The sequence below is a fragment of the Trichosurus vulpecula genome, chromosome 8 (genome assembly GCF_011100635.1).
Source record: "Trichosurus vulpecula isolate mTriVul1 chromosome 8, mTriVul1.pri, whole genome shotgun sequence".
NCBI classification, from domain to species: Eukaryota; Metazoa; Chordata; class Mammalia; order Diprotodontia; family Phalangeridae; genus Trichosurus; species Trichosurus vulpecula.
Window position 1 is genome coordinate 127,953,904 of NC_050580.1, and position 21,306 is coordinate 127,975,209.

At 38.9% G+C, this 21,306-nt stretch overlaps 1 protein-coding gene across 1 annotated transcript in view; it reads right to left on the reverse strand.

Moving 5' to 3' along the window:
• AKAP13 (A-kinase anchoring protein 13) overlaps positions 1 to 21,306 on the reverse strand; it is a 204,811-nt gene that overhangs the window by 103,550 nt on the left and 79,955 nt on the right. The window lies entirely within an intron of this gene.

Genomic DNA, 21,306 nt, shown 5'->3' on the forward strand with positions numbered 1-21,306 from the left:
ATTTTGTCATACTGCTCTATCTCACTGTAGCTCAAACCCTTGCCCCTAAAAGATAAAAAGCATGGTCACTGAATGATGGAAAGAAATCAACACTTTTAATCTGTAAGCACTAAAAGCTACAAATAGCTCTAAATCGGAAGGAATAAACTCACTTATTTATTTTTTCATAATTAGAGCACTTATTAGTTGGAAAGCGTACTCACAAGACTTCTGGACTAAGTAACTACTGTGCTAATTAAGGGGAGGGAGCATTTTGTACTACTCACATTATACCTGTCTGTGGGACTGAACTACACATGCTAAGATAGAACAAGGCATCCAGAGGCCTTGGGTATGGCACTGTTGCCAACCCCTGACTGTGTAACAATGGGAAGATGCTGATTCAAAGCATATAATTAAACTCTTTACAATAATCTGCCAAAATCTCAAGAGCACATCATACCACCAGAAAAAGGTTTGTACACTATAGTCACCCCATCAGTAACAAAATGAAGACATTGGTACAGGTTTCACCAATGTTCCCTTTACTTCCTGTGTGTTGCAAATGTAAGTGGTTCAAAATAATACACTAGTCCTGGGGATATAGACAAGAATATAGGCCTCAGCAAAATTGAGTGCACACACACATAAAATGCACGTATGTGAAAGTAACCCCTATGTATCACAGGAGAATTTCTTTCTTAACCCAAAGCAGAAATGGTCAAGTTGGGGGCCAAAACTTCATCTGCCCACAAAGATATACAAAAGGACAACATGGATGCACACCTGCACGCAATCTAAGAGCCACACTTAGTACAGGCCAAGCTAGGATTCCATCTTGGGGACTGTTGTCAAAGCTAGCACTCTTTTCACCACATCATGAGCTTACAACTGTTTTGTCCCTAAACAGAAACTGCTGACAAAGTGCTACAAGGAATCTACAAAACTGACACTCTTCTCAAAAAAAATTTAAGACTTCACCTAGGTCGCAAAGCAGATAAAGAGTGCAGGGTCTGGAATCAAGAAGACTTGAGTTCAAATCTGGCCTCAGACACCAGCTGTGTTACCCTGGGCAAATCACTTAGCCTTTGTTTGCCACAGTTTCTTCATCCGCAAAATGAAGATAACAGCACTTACCTCTCGGCGTTATCGTGAGGACCAAGTGAGATATTATTTGAAATGTGTTTGACACAGGGCCTGGCACATAGTAGGTACTATATCAATGCTAGCTGTCATCACCATTTTTACTACAGGAGTTATGAGCCTTCTTTGTATCATGGACCTTGCTGGAAGCCTGGTAAGACCTTTTTCAAAATAATACTTTTAACAGCATAAAAAATATCTAGAAACACAAAGGAAAGCAATTATCCTAGAGTATTTACATATACTTATACATCTATTTATTATGAAATACGCCCATATTAGAGAGTAAACTTTTTTTCTCAGAAGAGCTAATATATTTTAAATGAAGACAAGATAAATATTATCTTACTTGATCCTCACAATAACCCTGAGAGGTAGGTGCTATTATTGTCACCTTCATTTTGCAGCTGAAGAAACGGAGGCAAACAGAGGTGAAGTGATTTGCCCAGTGTCACACGGCTAGTAAGTGTCCGAGGCCAGATGTGAACTCAGGTTTTCTTGACTTCAGACCCAGAAACTATCTCTCTCATCTACTGTAAAGTTAAATCTCAAAGTCACGTGAGTTTGGAGAATTCACAAGATGACCACCTTCCCCCTGCCCCTCCCACCAAGAGTCACCCAACTTAAAGAACATCACAAAACAACCCCTTTTTCTTGTCTCTTAAGTGCTTCCTGATTGTCTCCCAATCCCCTCCAGCCAACCCTCATTTTTCCCAATCTCATCCTCCAATAAGAAAACAGGCACCTTAACCCTTTCATCCTGCTTTTCACTACCTCAAAACTGAATATTAACTGGATAAAAAAACAAAAAAACAAAGTTCTGGGTCTTTGGCTCCTAAAAGCCTGGGTTCCAGCTTGTTATGCAACTAGCATGCTTTACATTTTAATAAACTGCTGTCTGGATGATACTGAGTTTCTTTATTTCAATGTAATAATGTATTCTTGAAAATTTGTGAACAATAGAGTAACAGCTAGCACAATGTCTTGTATGAAGTAGGGGACTCAAGACATTTGATGGATGAATTAATAGAAAATTAATTTTTAGAAAATCAGATCATCTTTTAGATGTATTGAGGAACCTTTCCGCACATGCTATAATAGAGCTTTCATACAGTTTTGTAAAGTGGATATTCCCTTTAATAGTTATTCTTTAATTATAATTTAAAGTTCTTGAATATCAAATTTTCTTTAACAACTACACTTGTATACCAATAAACTTAGCAATATTAATAGTGCAAATGTAATAATAATGAAATAATATTTATTTCCAGCAACATTAATTTTTTTAAAAAAGACTTATAATAACCAGGAGTGAAACTTCAACACAATTTTAGGGTTTTTTTTTTCTTTGTTTAAGTCACTGAATCTGTTATCTAGGAAAGGAGACTAAAGAAAGCTAATACTTTTCTTCCCTAGATGTAGTCTAGGAATTGGAACTATGCCAGCATACAACCAATACTTAAAATTCATTCCCCATCTATTTATCCATCCATCCAAACGTTTATTAAATGCCTACGACTACGTTAAGTACATTTACCAAAGGAGGTAAAGGAAATATAAGGGTAAGAAACACATGACCATTGCTCTAACGAAGCATATAATTTGGTAGGAAATGGGAAGGAAATCACAGGAGAATATTTGGGAACATCTGCTGGCATGCAAATTACTCAACAGGATTTAAAACAATACATGATTTATGGTAGGAGTTCCAAAGTAGAGTCTTCAATCATCTATACCACACACCAGAAAGGAAGAAGGGATCTTGCTCCATTCCGAGAGGACAAAAGACCCCAATCACTAAAGGTGTGTTACAAACTAAAGGTTTGTACTGGATCCTTGGTAGTCATACAAAGTAATCAAGGGTTCAGATGTGGAAATTTGGTCTGTATCAAGACTCAAGTAAAATTTTTTTTTCAGATTGAGTCAAATTTGAAGAAGAAGGGGGTTTTAAGACTGTAGTTCTGGGGAAACCCAGTGTTTCAAATTACTCCTAATTTATCTTGTGAGGTCAGTAGCATCATGCACATATATATACTTCCTCTGAAGAAGAGAGTATCCGCATATTACCAGTGCATAATTTCATTTGGCTCAATCACAGTAAGAGCAGGCAGCTCTAAAAAGAGGAACGGGAAACACTGGCCCCAAGGGGAAAATGTCCATCAAGAGTCATATTTTTAAAATTACTTTTGAGTGAGAAATATACTTTAAAAAATAATATGAGAATAGATACCTCAAAACATTAATCAAGAAGTACAATAAGTGCCATGGTGAAACACACACACAATGTGTATCACACATATATTTTGTGTATATATGTATTTCAGTTCTCTATGACAGCCAGTTGAAGGAGGGAGAAAAGAGAGAAGAAAAATGGGCAATGACAGAAAAGAAAGGAGTGAAAATACTGAGAGTGGATGAGAAGCATACAAATAGAAAAACAATAGAGGGAGAGGGATGCTGGGCAAGTATAGGAAGGAAGGGAGCAAAATAATGGAGAGGGAAGGAAAATGGGGGTAGAGACAGAAAGGACAAGTCAGTGGATTTTTCTTTTTTTGACACGAATTAGTTTTACATTTTGGTATTCACTAGTAGTGAATAAAAGACTTCAAAGTGTCATTAGTATCTAATGTCTTTTAAAATTAGTGGCTAGTAATGGTTCTTAGATAAGACTATTCTAACTTTTAAGCCAACATTTTCTAAACTCTGTTTTGGGGTCTTGAAATTCATAAATATAAGCAACAAGTGCTGGTTTAGACTCAGGTGTGGGGAACTAGTGGACTCGAGGCCACATGTGGCCCTCTAGGTCCTCAAATGCAGCCTTTGGACTGAATCTAAACTTCGCAGAACAAATCCCCTTAATAAAAGGCCCCACTTGAGCACCTACAGGGCTACATGTGGCCTTGAAGCCGCTGGCGTCCCACCCCTGGTAGAGCATTCAGGGGTATGGAGTACCTCCCGGGATTAAAAAAAAAATCATGGAAACTAAACCCATTTTCATAATAAAACATGCACCATAAAAAGTACTGTTGATATGCAATTTCATTATATTAAATTGGGCCACCTCTGACATGTACTGGCTGAGTGACTCTGGGTAAAAAAAAACCAACAAAACTCTGATAACTGCAGAAGCGTTGCAGATCCACATTTGTAGAGAAGTTTTTCTCACCAGGAGTTTTCTATAGGTCTACAGGTCTAGACCAAAAAATAATAATTTACATGTACTATTTCAGGGAGAAATAGAACAAGCACTGAAATCTCACAAAACTCTAGCTCATATCGTTTTAGGGAACACAGCTGGGGATATGCTGTCTTGAACCTCCAGAGGCTGCACTCTGAAGATGTGAGCAGATCAAAACCACTGATAAGAAGGTCAGATGAAACCAATCTATGTCTGGGGTGGAGATGGTGGAGGACAAAGGGCTTCCCCACCCTGATCTGAAAGATCAAAGAGGCTTCCTTGCTAACCCAGCAGGCTTCAACTTGAACAACAGCTAATAATACCTGATATTTATATAGCATTTTAAGGTTTGTAAAGCACTGTACATATGTTTGAACCTTACAACAACCCCATGGAGATAGGTAGGTGCTATAATCATCCCCATTTTACAGGTGAGGAAACTGAGGCTGAGAGCTAGTAAGTGACTTTCCAGGGTCACACAGCTAATAAGTATCTAAGGCAGAATTTGAACTCAGATCTTCCTGACTCCAAGACCCATACTCTACCTGGTGTAAGGATGTAAAATAGAGAGACCTGGACACCAATTCTTTTTGAGGCACAACTCTAGGTTCTCTGACATAGATGTGAGCAGATCAATGACACAGAACACTGGTGAGGAAAGAACTATGTCAACTATAAAGCTCTTCATAAGCAGGTAGTAGCATTATTAGAGGAAAAATACTCAGAATTTTATTATTTGACTTCATCTTGCTTTTCTTCATAAAAGTACTATACAGTGTGTGTGTGTGTGTGTGTGTGTGTGTGTGTGTGTAAAAGATAAACATAATTGTGTTTCGACTTTTTTCTTCTTTTCAAAATTCTGATGGGACATTAAGGCAATTAATTCATCATGGAAGCATGGGCTCATGCACTAAAACATCAGACTGGGGAGAAATGTGTATTTGAAGTACCAGAGTCTCTGGTATGAAGTCAAAATGCACTTCTCCTCAGGCTACATCTGTAGCACCACCACCACCTATGGCCTGAACATGGAAAGAATGGAGACCACTCTCTCCTCCACTGACCACAGATCCTCTTCGGTTTTCCCATCATCCCTAGAAGTTTCTAGAACAGTACTGCAGGGAGAGGAGGTACTGGATAAACACTGAGAGATAATCCCCACAAAAAGTAGCAGTGCTCTAGAAACCAGCGACAAGCCATGCTGTTAGGGGACACTTTCCATATCCCAGGCTAACTAACTCAAGGACTTTAACTGTAAAATGCCAGCGTAATTTCATACAGCATAGCAAAACAAAGGAAAAAATGTGCAAGGCAGTCCATGAGAAGAGGAGAGCTGCTCAGCTGCATTCTAGGCCACATGGGAACCATTAGTGGTGACCAGCTCTCATTTCCCTCTGTCAAATGCAAAGAACTCATCTCTGATAGATCTTTCTACTCCTTCCTATGACTCAGGGATTTGTGAGGAGAACCAGAAGAAACTTAGGGCTCACTGATTTCCCCCTTTAAAATAGTCTTCTCTTTTTCAGGAATGGCTAAATATCACTGTTTTATACTCCTAAGTCTTTAACCTTGCTTTCCTCCCTTCTGCCTCAGAGAGTACATGGTGGTGATACCTCTAATTGTAAAATACTCTCTACTCTCCACCCCCAATATTCATGTATACATACCCCTATCTATTTATATGTTGTACTCCCCAGTAGAATTTTATAAACTTGAGTGCTGGAACTGCCTCCCCTCCCCCTTTTATCCCTAGCAGATAGCATAGTAAGTTGAATATGGTACACCTTGTTGGACTGGATTTAGTGGAGGATTACCTTAAATCCTAAGAAAGTAAACATTTGAATTTAGATTCAGAAGGGGCTGTAGAAAATGGGAGCTTCTGAGAGAAAACTGTTGTTAAGCAGCAGGAGGCTGGCTCATGACTGGGTCTATAGGGCATCAGCTTCAATCATTCTAGATATTTTCCTTGGGGAGTTTTCCTTGGGGCTGGGTGTCAATATGTCTGAAACATAATGTAGCTTCCTAATAAGCCTCATTTTCCAGTTCTCTGGTTTTTTTGTTAAATGGAAACAGAAATCCTAGATAATTTACCTAAAAGGATTTGATTTCAGCTCCTTATGAGAAAAGTGAAAAGCAAAGCAAAAGGACAATGGGCATCTTCTGTGGATCCTGAGAAGGCATCCACTATTTAACAGGTTTGCAATCATTTGCTTTACTTGCCTTATCAGTAAAATCAAAGTTCTGAGCAATAATTGCCTTTTTTTGTTTCCTAGGAACTGTTATAAATTTATATCAAGGACTTCAATGGATCTGGGATTGAACTGATTTAGAGATTCTCCTCATCAGGGCAGATCATAACCTTTTCAAATAGCTGTACTTCTTAGACAATTTGCTTCAATTCAACAAGAATTTATTTCATAATAGGGGAAAGGGCACTGTGCTAGGGTACTATAGATACAAAGGTTAAAAAATAGAACAGTCCCTATCCTTCTCCCTAATCCCCTTCCCCCTGAAAATTATAATCCTAAAATGCACAAGCTAGAAGGAACCTTGCTGATCATTGGCTCTAAGCCTCAAGTTCATTAACTTGCCCAAAGTCACACAGCTGGTAAACTGACAGGAGGCTAGACCATCAGGTGCCAGTTAAAAGTTATCACTTTAAGTAATGCTACTTTTATTCTGGCTCTTTTAAATCCCCCTCAATACTTCAAGACAGATTATTAATATTTGGATAAGGTCCCAAGACAGGGATGGGGAACTTGTGGCCTCGAGGCCATATGTGGGTCTCTAGGTCCTCAAGTGTGTCCCTTTGACTTCAGTTAGGATTCTGTCAAAGGGCCGCATCTGAGGACCTAGAGGGCTAGATGTGGCCTTGAGGTTGCAAGTTCCCCACATCTGTCCCAGTTCCTCTGACATAAAAACCATGGCCTGGATATTTGTTGTTACCACTTTATTAATTATAATATGGTTCTTAGGCAATCCAAAGTAGCAGTAGAAAAAAATAGCAAAAACAAAAACATGTAGCCAAGAACAACTTAGTTCAGTAAATAATTTGCGATCATTTTTCTTTATACTTGTTAAAAATAAACACTTCTGTTTATTTGTTGAATGGTTCCATTGTTTATTTATCTGTTGTAAATTCTGATAGTATCCCGCACAAGAGGATACACAGCTGTGTGTCCCATGGTAGTTTTACATGAAGAAAAGCTTTATGTTTATATTTCTAAGAAACTGTGGAGGCTAGTCTCTTACTCCCACAAGTGTACCTTCTCTTAAGAGTCTTGTAAAGTCCTTTAGTTATTCACACACAAAGATGGCTCTTCATGTTATCTGCCCCCCCACCACCACCACCAAAAAAAAAAAAAACAAACTAGAAAGATTTAGGTGGGAGAAGCAGGGATACAGCAGATGCAAGATGAATCTAGTTAACTGTTGATTTAGTTTCCTAAGGCAAGTCTATTATGTGAGTAGCTTGAACTCTTATGAAAAGATATACATGAATGGAAAAGGAGGTGTGTTAGTCACATAGAAATAGTAATATCAGATGGATAGCCTCTGTGCTGACACTGGTATCCATGAAATACATTTTTTGGTCTATATTTTCTTTCTTTTTTTAAAAAAAAATATTTATTTTTAGTTTTCAGCATTTACTTCCACAAGTTTTAAATTTTCTCTACCTCCTTCCCCTCTCCCCGCCCCAAGATGGCGTGCAATCTGATATAGGCTCTACATATACATTCTTGTGAAACATATTTTCACATTAGTTATGTTGTATAAAAGAATTAGAACAAACAGGAGGAATCATGAGAAAGAAAAAAAAACAAAACAAATTTTTAAAAAGGGAACAAATAGTATGCTTTGATAGTATGCATTCAGACTCCATAGTTCTTTCTCTGGATGTGGATGGCAATTTTCATCATGAGTCTTCTGGAGTTGTCTTAGATCCTTGCATTGCTAAGAAGGGCTAAGTCTTTCAAAGTCGGTCATCACACAATGTGGCTATTATTGTGTACAATGTTCTCCTGGTTCTGCTCACTTCACTCAGCATCAGTTCATATAAGTCTTTCCAGGTTTTTCTGAAGTCGGCTTGCTCATCATTTCTTATAGCGCAACAGAATTCCCATACATTCATATATCACAACTTGTTCAGCCATTCCCCAATTGATTGGCATCCCCTCGATTTCCAGTTCTTGGCCACCACAAAAAGAGCTGCTATAAATATTTGTGTACATGTGGGTCCTTTTCACATTTTTATAATCTCTTTGGGATACAGCCCTAGAAGTGGTATTGCTGGGTCAAAGGGTATGCTCGTTTTTTATAGTCCTTTGGGCATAGTTCCAAATTGCTCTCCAGAATGGTTGGATCAGTTCACAAGTGGTATCCATGAAATAGTAAAGGAATCCAAGGGAGGCTTCCAGTATCATAAACAAATCCTCTATTCATGGACATGAATGGCTTGGAGTAAATAGGTATGGAAGAAATTAATCTATCTGTACCAGTACCAGATGATACCCATAGGAACACCAAAATTAGAACTAGAATGGACCTTAGGGCTAATCTACTCTGACCCTTCATTTTTATAAATTATCAGTAAAAGGCCCAAGATCACGTAAGTAGTAAAGGGGAGAAGCAGGATTCAAGCCCAGATCTTCAGACTCTAAATAAAGAATTTGTATTCATTACCCCATGCTGCCGTCTCCACTCACCAAGCTAATGGCTTCCTCCTAACCCCCACCACAAGCATATATACCACTGCTCTGTTTTTGTTCCAATTTCTCCTTCAGGCCTCCTAGAAATATGAAACTTGTGAAAACAAGATGCTCTAGGTAGATAAGTGGTGTTATTCCAGCCTTCCTGCATGCCTAAGAAAGGGATACTTTTCTCTGCTGCTGCTGCTCCCTTCTATCTGACCAATTCCTCAGGACTTGTCTCAATCACCATCATCCATGCCCAGAACCCCTAAACATGACTGCCCCCTAAGGCTCTGTCCTCACCTACTTTTCTCTCTTCATACTGGTGATCTCACCAGCCCCCAAGGGTCAAGATGATTATCTTTATACAGAGGACTTTCAAATCTATCTGTTTAGGCCTAATCTCTCTTCTGAGTTTCAGTCCTACGTCACAAGCTGACTATTTGGACATCTTCGGTTAGGCATTGCATAGGTATTTCAAACTCAGTATCTCTTAAAAAGATCTCACTGTCCCTTCTAACGTGGCCCCTCTCCGTATTTCTGCTTCCACTGAAATTTAGCACTATCATTCTGGTCACCTAGATTCATAACCTCAAAGTAATTCTTGACTTTCCCTCTCCCCTCCATTTCCTGTTTCTAATCATTTCTAATCAATCACTGAGTCTGGTTGATTCCATTTCAACAACATATAAGCCCCTTCTCTGCACTCATGACCACCATCTTGGTTCAGGCCTTCAACATCTCCCACCTAGAACACTGCAATAACCTTCTAATTAGACTCCTGGTTTCCACTCTTTCCTCTCTATTTCATTCTCCCCTCAACTGCCAAAGTCATCCTTCTGAAGCATTACTGTCACCATATCACAATCCTGCTCAAAAATCTTCGATCGCTACTAATTAGGTTCAGGATAAAATAAAAAGCTTCCAAACTTGTCATAAAATCCCTTGTACAATCTGATTGAGGCCTAATTTTCCTGGCTTATTTCACTTACTTCAGGAACTCTGCATCCCATTCTTGGTATTTCTTGAACTAAGCATTCAATCTTCTACTTCCACACCTTTGTATAGGCTGGAGAAGGCACTATCTCCTAACCTCGCCGGTAAGGATGCTTAGCTTCTATCAGGCCTTGGTAATTAGCATGCCACTGACTATGGGAAGCAATTCTTTCCATACCTGGTTTTTCATGATCTCTCCCTCATCACATTATTGTGTGTATACATGCTACATTCCCTCAGAAGAATGTGAGCTTCTTAAGGGTGGAGACTAGCTTTCATTTTGATTTTGTATCCCTAGTACCTGGAACACAGTGGCAGTGATGGGAACCTGACTTATGATTTCACTGGTATGGGGAACTCTGAGATGGGGAAGCTTCCTTCACCAATGAAGATTGGCACTTTATCTGCAACTTACAATCTTTAAGATCTGCACAGAGAACTGAAAAATGAAGTGAATGGCCTAGGGACAGAGAGCCAGTGTGTATCACAGGCAAGAGGTTGTATCTCTACCCACTACGCAATACCACTCTAACACATAGTAGACACTTCACAGATGCCTATGTAATTGAGCTGGACCTGCGTCCCTGATAGGCCAAGCTTTAACACTGTCTTAGCAGAGTAAAAACTGAGGCAACTTCGCTACAAGATTATTGACTAATAAACAAACCACACTTCCCATTCTACTTATCCCTGCCCTGCCCCCCAGGATGGGGCTCTCAATCTGGAGTCCCTGAACTTGTTTTTTAATATTCTGATAACTGAATTTCAGTCTAACTGGTTTCTTTTGCAACCCTACATATTTATTCTAGGCACTTAAAACATTCTGGAAAACATTCTGAGAGGGACTCCATAGGCTTCACTAGACTGTCAAAGGGGTCCAGGACACAAAAAAGGTTAAGAATTCCTGCTCCTGGCCAGCAGTGACAATCCATGGCTTCTTAGCCGAAATCCCAATGATAATAATTATAACACTAATAACTGATATCACACATCAGGTTTGTAAATTATCTTAAATACCTTATCTTATTGATCCTCACAATAATCCTCCGGAGTAAACAGTACAAGTAATAGTATCCTTATTTTAGAGATGAAGAAAGATTCTGAGAGAGAAATTAAGGGGCTCACCCAAGGACACTCTGCTAATCAGCATCTGGGCAAAGTTTGGACCCAAGCCTTACTGACACCAACTTTAGCATCCTATCTACTCCACCATGCCACCTTTAAAGAATCAGTCACTCATCTTCATTTTCAGTCTCCAGTACCCTAGGAATTCACCAAAGCAACTTATTCACAAATTTCTGTTTTAATTTGAAATTTCTGGCATTTGCTTAAGAACTAAAGTTTGAGACAGACAGACCTGATCTGTTCCAGTATAATCCTCTGAATAATTCTGAACATATTTTTGGTGCAAGACACAATACAGGATGCTTCATTAACCTTTATTAGCCTGGATCTTGTTCTTTTCCCTTAACATTCCCTGTTACAAAGAAGACATTTGTAATTACAAATTTAGACAAGGTCTGAAAAAATGCTTTCAGAGCCATGGAGAAAGGTCCAATAGAATACGGGGTAAATGCGCACTCTTGACAAGCTGGATCTTGCCATTCAAAAGGCATCTACCTGAAATTCAGAGCTGTTAAGAAAAAAAAAAACAACAAATTGTAGCACTATCCGGTACATCAAGCTACTCTTAAATTAAAAAAAGAAGTTTCACTGTACATGAAAGCAAGTTTTATTGCCATTTACTTTTTGCAGGCCTAAATTTTTAAGTGTGAAAATATCTTAAATTAAAATACAGATCCCCAAATGACTGATGTTCCTTGGATGATGGCACTAGATTTTGCATTGATCCCCACCTACTCGAACTACCACTTTTCTCCCTCCAGGCCATCACCTTTCACCACTTTTATTCCAATGCCTTTCTAATTTGTGGTCCTGCTTTCAGTGTCTTCCATCTCTAATCCATTCTCTATGCCAAGGGCCAAACTGATATTCAAAAATCACAAGTCTGACCACATCACTCTCCTCATTGAAGAAACTTCAACAGCTCCCTATTGCCTCTAGGCTAAAATATAAAATGGCTCTGGTATTAAACCCTTTCACAACCATGCTGTAGGAGCCTATCCTTCTAAACCAGGCTGCCAAACAATTTCAGGTGGCCAGTGAAAAGGATAGGGTTGCAACCTGCGCACACTCCTGTTTGTCATGTGGCCCGAGGCAACCAATCATTGTCAGTCTGTCTGTAGTCTGACCTATCTGTGGCCCCAAGAAGTTTAACCTATTTTAATTTTAGTCCCTACCTACTGTCAAGTTGTGCAGGTCTATTCTAGACTGATCACACACTATTCCCCCTCATACACTAAATGTTCCAGTCAGAGTGGTATATCTGAAGTTTATTGTGGACAATATTCCATTTCCTGCTGCCATGATGTTGAATAGGCAGTTCCTCAAGTCTCAAATGCTTTCCCTCCTCATTCTCTTGGAACCTCTCTCTTCCTCAGTTCAAGTGCCATCTCCTATGAGAGGCTTTTTTTGGGGGGGGGGATTCTCCCAGTAATTAGAGGCAACTAGGTGGGGCTCTAGAACTGGAAACAGAAAGAAATGAGCTCAAATCCTGCCTCGGACACTTATTAACTATACCGCTGTGGGAAAGTCACTTAACCTCTGTTTGCCTCAGTTTCCTCATCCTACCTCACAGGATGGTGGTGAGGATCCAATATGATAATAATCATAAAGTACTTAGTACAGTGCCTGACACGTATAGAAATATTAGCTACTAGAGACCTACCCCACAAAATCATGGTGGGTGTATTGATTTCCTTATTTATGAACATGTTATAATCCACTTAGTAGGGTGAGAGCTCCTTTTGAGGCCAAAAGCTGCCTCCCTTTTGTCTTTGTATGCCTTGTATTTTATACAGTGGTTGATGCACAGTACTGGTTTACTGAATGTTCACCTGCTTGATTTCACCAAGTACATGATAAAGTATAAAAAAAGAGCAGATGACGACACAGGGGGCCAGTACCCTTACTAACAGTTTCTCTTATATTAAGCATGGATTTTCTTTAAAGAACCTAAGTAGATCATAAAAACTTCAGTTAAGTAAAATGTAATTTCTCATTATAATCAATAACTCTCAGGTGACAAGAAGAAAAGCAGGAGAATCTTTGGTATATGACTACTGACTGCCAAGAAACAACATCAGAGTGCAAATGGCGGCCAAGCCTCCAACTGGAGGACAGATTCTGCGTGTACTCTGGATGGAAAGAATGTCAAGGCATGCATCAGCATTTTCAGCCACATCCTGCATGTATGGATGGCAGAATCAAGGGCATCATAGTTAAATGTGAAGAATAACCAGACGCTGCTCATGCTGATAAGTAAACTAAGCTGTTTAGGAGATGCGACTTGCACACAAGGAACACACCAATCCTCCTCTGCCCTATTTCAGAATTGCTGATGTGGTAGATAAATTTGCCCCAACCTCCGGTTTTCTCAATAACATCCTATATCTCTGGTGTTTACAAATTTACATATCTCAGATTCTCCTCAGTCACTCAGTTCTGCCTTTGCATTTAAGTTGTACATTTAACTTTTACCAAAGCTACTTCACACATAAAATGGTATTTTATTTTGGCCACCACCACACTGACGGGCTCCAACTATGGCCTATCCCAGTATTACTTTGCCCCCTTTTATCTAGAGAATCAACATAGCATAGTGAATAGCCCTGGAGTCAGGGAGATCTGAGTTAAAATAGAGTCTGGGTCTAGTTCACCTAATGTGTTCAATTGATTGTTCTATTTTTTAACCAGTACCATATTATTTTGATTAGTATTGCTTTATATTATAGTTTGAGGTCTGGTAGTACTAGACATACTTCATTCTTCTTGATTTTCATTATTCCCCTTGAGATGTTTGACATTGTTCTTATAAGTGAATTTTATTATTTTGTCCAGATCTAAAACAAAGTCCCTTGGTAGCCAGATTGACATGATACTCTATATAAAAATTAATTTAGGCAAGATTTCCAGTTTCATTATACTGGCATGGCCCAAGCATGTGCAATTAGTATTTGTCTAAAATCTTTAGTGTTTCCCTAATATATACTAAAGGGCAAGTATTCTTAATCTTTTTTTTTGTTTCATGGACTCCTTTAGTAGTCTGATGAAGTCTATGTATCCATTCCAAGAATAATGTTTTTAAATGCATAATAAAATACATAGAATTATAAAGGAAAATAAGTATGCTGAAATTAAGTTACCAAAATAGGATAGAAAACAGATTCATTAGTTCTTGGTTAAGAATCCCTGCCATAGGAGTAAGATATAAACATTTCAATCTGACATTTGACTTTCCACTCTCTAGCTCTGATATCCCTTTCCACACATCCCTACACCCCCACACACATAGTGTAGATTCTGGCCAAACTGGATTAGTTGATGACAAAGTCAGTATCCAACATTGGACCAAACTGAACATGGTGAAATAAACGTAAACCTTACACTGGGGTTCAAAAAATCAATTTCACAAACACAAAATAGAATAAGTTTGACTAGATGACAGTTCGTTTTGTTATAAGCATTTGACAGAAGCCCAATAAGAGATGATCACGTAATTAATACAGCAGCTAAAAAAGCTAATGTGGACTCAGGCTGCATTACAAGAAGAATAATATGGAAACTAAAGAGCTCGGAGTCCTACTGTACTCTGCCCAGATCTGATCCTATTGAAAGCACTGTGTCCTAGTTAATCACCACATTTTAAGAAATAGACTGATAAACTAGATAGCATCCAGAAGATGGCAACAAAAAGGCGAAGAGAAAAGAATAAGTGTGCATATAGTGCCTACTACGTACCAGGAACTATTCTTAAGGTAGGTGCACAATTGAGGAAACAGAGGCAAATAGGGTTAAGTGACTTGCCCAAGGTCACACAGCTAATAAGTATCTGAGGCCAAATTTGAACTCAGGAAGATGAGCCTTTCTGACTCTGGCCTGGTGCTCTATCTACCATCTCATGGTGGCCTTGGGAACACGCCAGGTGTATATCAAATTGAAGGAACTGAGGATGTTTCTGCAGAAATGAGACAAGTCTTCCACAGACTTGGCCCCTGGGGGCAGAAATAGAGAAAATGAGATTTAAAGTACTGGGTTCCTGCTGCTGGATGACTGCGTGTCAGGTATGTTATAGAAGGGAAGAATCCCTTCATCTGTAGGCTGGACTCAATGACTTCTGAGAATCCTTCCAACTCCAGAGGATCTGATTTTATCTCTAAAATGGGAGGAATAAAACTTGTACTACCTTCTTCACAGTCATAAGGTGAAATGAATGTTTTGCTAATCTTATAGGGCCAATGTAAACATGTATTCTTGTTGTTGTTATTATTATAAAAGACTAATGGAAAGTTAGTCTATAAAACATGGAACTGGGTCTCTTTCAGGTTCCAAATCCCCATGATTAGGCCAGAATTATATGTACATAGCTGAGCTATCAAACTTCAGAGATCCCAACAACTCTCTACTTCTCACCAATATCCATGTTCCCATCATTTTAAAAGCAGAATTGTTTGCATGCATATGGAGAGGGAACTGCATTTCATTTCTGGCACTTAGACAACTCCAGCTACTGTTTACATCTGAACATCCTAATAACAATGTTCATGGTTACACCCAGCCTTTCCAACTGCAGGCCATCTTTACTTCCTCTGTGACTGCCTCGGGTGATCCAGACAAGAGGCACAATGCTGAATAAAAGAAGGGCAAAAGAGCTTTTCATCCAGACATGAATGCCAACACTTGAGTCAATGGCTTTTAAGTGAATCTGATCTTAACTGAACCAGTGAGTGGCAATATGCTTGGGTGCCTTATGTCCTTACCTGACAAGCTTTCAAGCAGTGATATAACATTCCTTTAAGAGAAAGTATGCTTTCTTTTTAAGCAGGGCATGGCAGCTTGGCACAGGTATAAACTGTTGGACATACAAGCCAGGAAGACCCGCATCTTAATGCCACCTCAGACACTAGCTGTATGACCCTAATCAGGTCACTTAACCTCTCTAATAATCTACCTCACAGGGTCATTGTGTCAAATGCGGTGTTATATGTAGAACATTTTGAAAACCTTAAAATGGCATATAATATTAGCTATAAGCAAACATGTCCTTTCTCAGGAAAATGTCATTCAAATTATCAATAGAGGAAATGTAGCCCACCCAAAGTGATACAACGGATGGGTGGATTCTTCACTTTTGTAAAGTTTTCATCCAACCTAAACCAAACAGCTTCAATCTTTACAAGTAATCCAAATTACCATCTACAATACATACAATACATAAATAGATCACCAGCAATACCAAAAAAAGGCTTTTCAACTAAATGACCACACATAGGTGGTTCTTTCCTAAATATTTTGCATAATCATTCACATAGGCATGGTCCTGGAAGTAAAGATATCCACAAAATTAAAATAAAGTGAATCAAAGAGCAAAGAGCCTAATCTTTTTCTTTTAGATTTTTTGAAATGGAGGAATGGGGAGAAGGAGTGACTGCCTTCTGGCCACAAACTTTTAAACCAAGGGCATCTCAATCAGCAGTCAACCTTTGCTTACCCAAAGACAAGTGAGAAGGGAATTAACCACTGAAAGTCATCTTTTAAAGTTAGTTGAGGAGTGGTTTGGGAGAAGGGAGGAAAGAGAGAATGGTGATAAAACTAGCTCCTCTGCCAATTAAAATCAGCTGATATCCTATGCCGGTGCATGTGCTTCATTTTGCCACTTGCTGAAGCCAATCCTCAACCTACCCTAAATTGTTTCCACTATCCACCTTCTTTGCTCATTCTAAAAAATTGCTGAAGCCATGCCGCTATGCCAACTCAGTTCAGTACAAATTCCTATTAGCTAGGCTCAAATGGGCTCCTCCTAGTGCATGGCAATACCTTTAGTGCTTGACTGATTTTATTCAATTCTCTTTAGTGGCTATCAAAGTTGCATCTTTTTTCAAGACCTTAATGCCCCTTCCATTCACTTTTCTCTTAGCAGAAGTCCTTGCTTCCTACTTACTCGGGATAAAAACAGAGGCTATATCTTCTTAGTCTTCTTTGGAAGATCATCATCTATCTCTTACCTCCTTAGCGTGGATGTTCTCTCAGTCTCTACACTGAGCTTTCTTCTCTTTTTTCTCTACCTGTACTTTCTTGTAAATCTCATCAGATTCCAAAAGTTCACACATTCTTATGAAGATGCTCCCAAATCTACATATCTAACCCAATCTCTCTGCTGAACTATATCATCAACTGCCTGCTGGATTCCTCCTCTTGGATGTTCAGCAGGCATCTGGAATTTAAAATGGAGCTCATCCTGGTCCCTCCTACACTTATCACTCCAACAAATATTTATGTTTCTGCTAAATCAATCACCATCTTCCCAGTCATTGAAGTTCATAACTTTCAAGTCATCTGTGCCTTTTCCCTTCTTCCCATTTCCTGTATCTAATCAGTTGCTAGGTCTAGTTGAATCTAATCTCACAATATATCTAACATCCCCATCCGTATAAGCACTACACTCATCACTTCTTGCCTCGGCTATTGTAACAGCCTCTTAAAGATCTTCCTGATTTCAAGTTTTCCTCTTTCCAATCTATCCTTAAATAGGTACCAAACTAATATTTCTAAAACACAGATCTCACAAACACCTCCAGTGGTTCCCCACTGCCTGTAGAGAAACACACGGACTCCTCAGCCTCATAGCCAAGGTTCTCCACAATGTGGTCTCTACCTTTCTGTCTACAGTTATTTCATAATATTCCCCTTTATCGACTACCAAAGAAACTGCAATACTAGCAGCCATTCTTCTAACTCAATATTCTATTTCCCTCCCCTACATGCATTACCATTATTCCCCACGATCTGACTGGATCTTAGTTCTCACCTCCATGTCTTAGAATCGTCACTTTCCTTCAGAAGGCTCTGCTTAGGTGCTACCTCCTCCAGCAAAGCGTTCAATGATCTCCTTCATGCCTCTCTTCTCACTCCTAAATTTTTCTTTACTATACTTTTTTGTATAGGTGTTATGGTTCCTCTCCCCAACTAGACTTTAATCTGTTTCATGCAGGTAAAGTTTTATCTTGGCAAAAGTAAGGTCAAAGAAGAATGACAGAAGTACGTATTTTAGGATCAGGGAAAAGGGTTGGATGTTCAAGTAAAATCATCAACTTTCCTCGGACCAATCTGGAAAATCTTCATAAAAGACAGAAAGGAAACAGCTTGACGAGAGAAGGAGGACCATGATTCCAGATCTCACCACTTTGGAAAAGGCCCAACTCTACAGGCGGAATCACGGGACAAAGAGAATTTGACCAAATTGCCTGTCAAAAAGTAGGGACAAGCAAGGAGGTATAAGATAAGACAAGGAAATAGCCCCGTCTAAAGTATCTCAGTGAAGGTTTTGAAGTACAGGTTTAAGAAGATCTTGATCCTGATTCCTTTATGGTACTATTAGGAAAGGAGTAGCAGTATGATGTGAACAATGCACCAGTCTGAGAACAAACGAAATATTATGGCTAAATCCCCATTCAACTTCTCGCTTCTTATACATCGCTCTCTGGCATACATACCACTCACAAGCTAGATGAAACCTTCTGTTTATCACACGATGCTTGTGAATCTGTATGTATCATGTTAAAAATATTTTAGAATGAAGCTGTAACACAAAACTGTTTTTACAAGGGTGACATTTAAAGAATAAATTATGAACTAGAAGTGGGAGCAGGGACCTTTCCTTAAGAATTTAGGCAGGCTGCATATATGCTTGTATAAGTTTTGCTTTTTTTAAATACAGGATACTGAAACTATGGAGGATATAGAGGATAATTAAGGGAGGGAGGTGAGGAAAAGAGTAAAGGGATGAAGATCTAGATTCGACTTCATTAGATTACTACCAAAAACAAAAGAATTTATAAGAATACTAAACAAATTATGCTTCAAATTTTGCCACCAAAATTATTACATATGATACCCAAAGGCAAATGACAATCAAGAGCTCTGTCTCTGAATGCAATAAATTTATAACCAATCCATTCCAAAGACATTTGAAAAATATGTGTAACTGGGGAAGTATACACTTCATCACAATTACAATTAGTAATATTGCTTCCAGAGAAGGGAAGTGCCCTTTACTGAATAGATTCTTAGCTTTTATGTGACTAATTTTAAGACAGAACATAGATCATAAATTCTTCTCTTAAGACTCTTTTGTGCTTGGCCAGAATGAGCTGGCACTATATTTTTTTTAACATTATTTCACATGCACTGTTCCTTGGTGTATGTCTAGACTGAGGCACTTTGGCTTCACATCTAAAAAGAAAATAATTGAGGAAAGTAAAGTACTAAAAATGAGGTTCCATCAAAAGCATTACTCAGGCAGATGCAAAAGTATTAGCCGAGGTTTCAGAGAGGAAATCACATTTCACAGAAACTAAAGTGAATAAAGCCCTGGGAATGAGTACAATTGGCAAGACATAGGCTGATCTCAGCACAGGTCTGGTAAGTCAAAAAATAATTTGGCAAAGTTTATGGGAAAATAAATTATATTACTGTACCCTGTATCATAACCATTCTCCTATCCCCATATAATTCCATCCCTCCTCTCTAATGAATTGGCTGTTTCACTAACTCCTGGCTCTCCATGATTAGGCCTTCACCACAAGTCTTCCTTCATCTCTGTTTCCTTCAATAAATAAGCAAACAAAAACAAAAATCTAAGGCAGGCAATTAGGTTGAGCAACAAATTGAACTAATAGTCTTACTACGTTCCTAACCAGATATTCAATCAACATCTGCGCCTTCTTTCTCCCTCAAAGCAGACACAGTTTATACATAAGTTAAGGTATCAAAGTAACTTCTGGATTTTGTAAAGTCACTTGGCTGGTTTCCAATGTCCTTCCGCTGTTTTGCCAAGAACTGTTTAACTTCCAGAGTTCTTTTGGTGGAGCAGCATTCCCAGGCTGCCATCTTACCGGTTGGTGGAGTCCTTACTAATTTTAGATTCATGGATGCCTCCCTGAGCAATTAGCCATCCTGAAGTTTATCCCTACCCAAACTCTGAAACACCAAGCACAACACACACAGAGCAAACAAAGCCATCGATGAGTCCAAAGCTTGACCTGAAAGCCTGCCAAACCAAGCAGAAAGGCAGCTTTTGCTACCATCCCTCCAAAAAAGGAAGCCTGAAAATTGTATGAAAAGGGGACTATTTTGTTTTTCAGCTAGCAGAAAACTGCTTTAGGAAAAATAGAAATTTGGGGGGTGGGGAGGGGAAGGGGAGAAACACACTTTCATTGCATCATGCTGAAAATGGACATCTTGCTATGGGGGTGGGAAACTTGAAGTATATGAATCTCCTAGGCAAGAAGTGACTTTAAATCAATAAAAAAACTCACTTTCTCAAACTGCTCTAGTTTCTGATCAGAAAACCCATGCTAGTCATACCCCTAAAGTGGCCTTGGAAATTCATCACCTCTACTGAGTATCTTAGGTTTTCTACAGAAATAAGGTAAAAAGGAAGGGAATTAACTCAGAGAGGGACCACTTGCTATAGGAGCTTTGAGCATTGCATATACCTTACCTTCAACAGGACCACATCCACTGTCCTGTCCACCTTGGAGATGTCACATAAGCTGTAGCGCCTCTTATGTCGTTCATACATTTTTTCCAAATGGAGGAAAGACAAGGCAAAATGCAAGCAATACACTCCACCATTAATTCCAGGGGTACAGGCACCACCCCTATGGGGGTAAGCTTCAGATTTCTCACAAAAATGATGGGGGGAATCTTTGACCCAAAGTAGAATCCAGCTCAGCAGGAAAAATAAAACACAAAACAATACTCCAAGCCCCCAAACAAACAAAAAATAAAAACCTTACACAACAAACAAAATAAATAGAGAAAAAAAATCAAACAGCATTAGCTGACTGTTCACGTTCTGTAACAAATCACAAGGTAGGTCTGTTTTTACTTCATAGTAAACATATAAACACCTTGTAAGGGTATAAGTTGAGAAAAATCTTGGTTGAGAAAAAAGTGCCCGCAGTTTCCATTACAAGTGATCAATCTGCTTAAAAAATAAAAGCGAAAAAAGCTACACATGATGTCCAACACTTCTTTAAGAAGGGAAGAGAGAAAAAGCCCAATGCAAGCAATAAAAATGTAACACAGTTGCCAGTAACGTTTAAAAAAATCCTAAAATGTACAATACAAAATGAAAAAAGTTTTGAAATGATTTTCTCATTAAATCCAGTCGTGGTCTTTTAAAACGAAGATCAT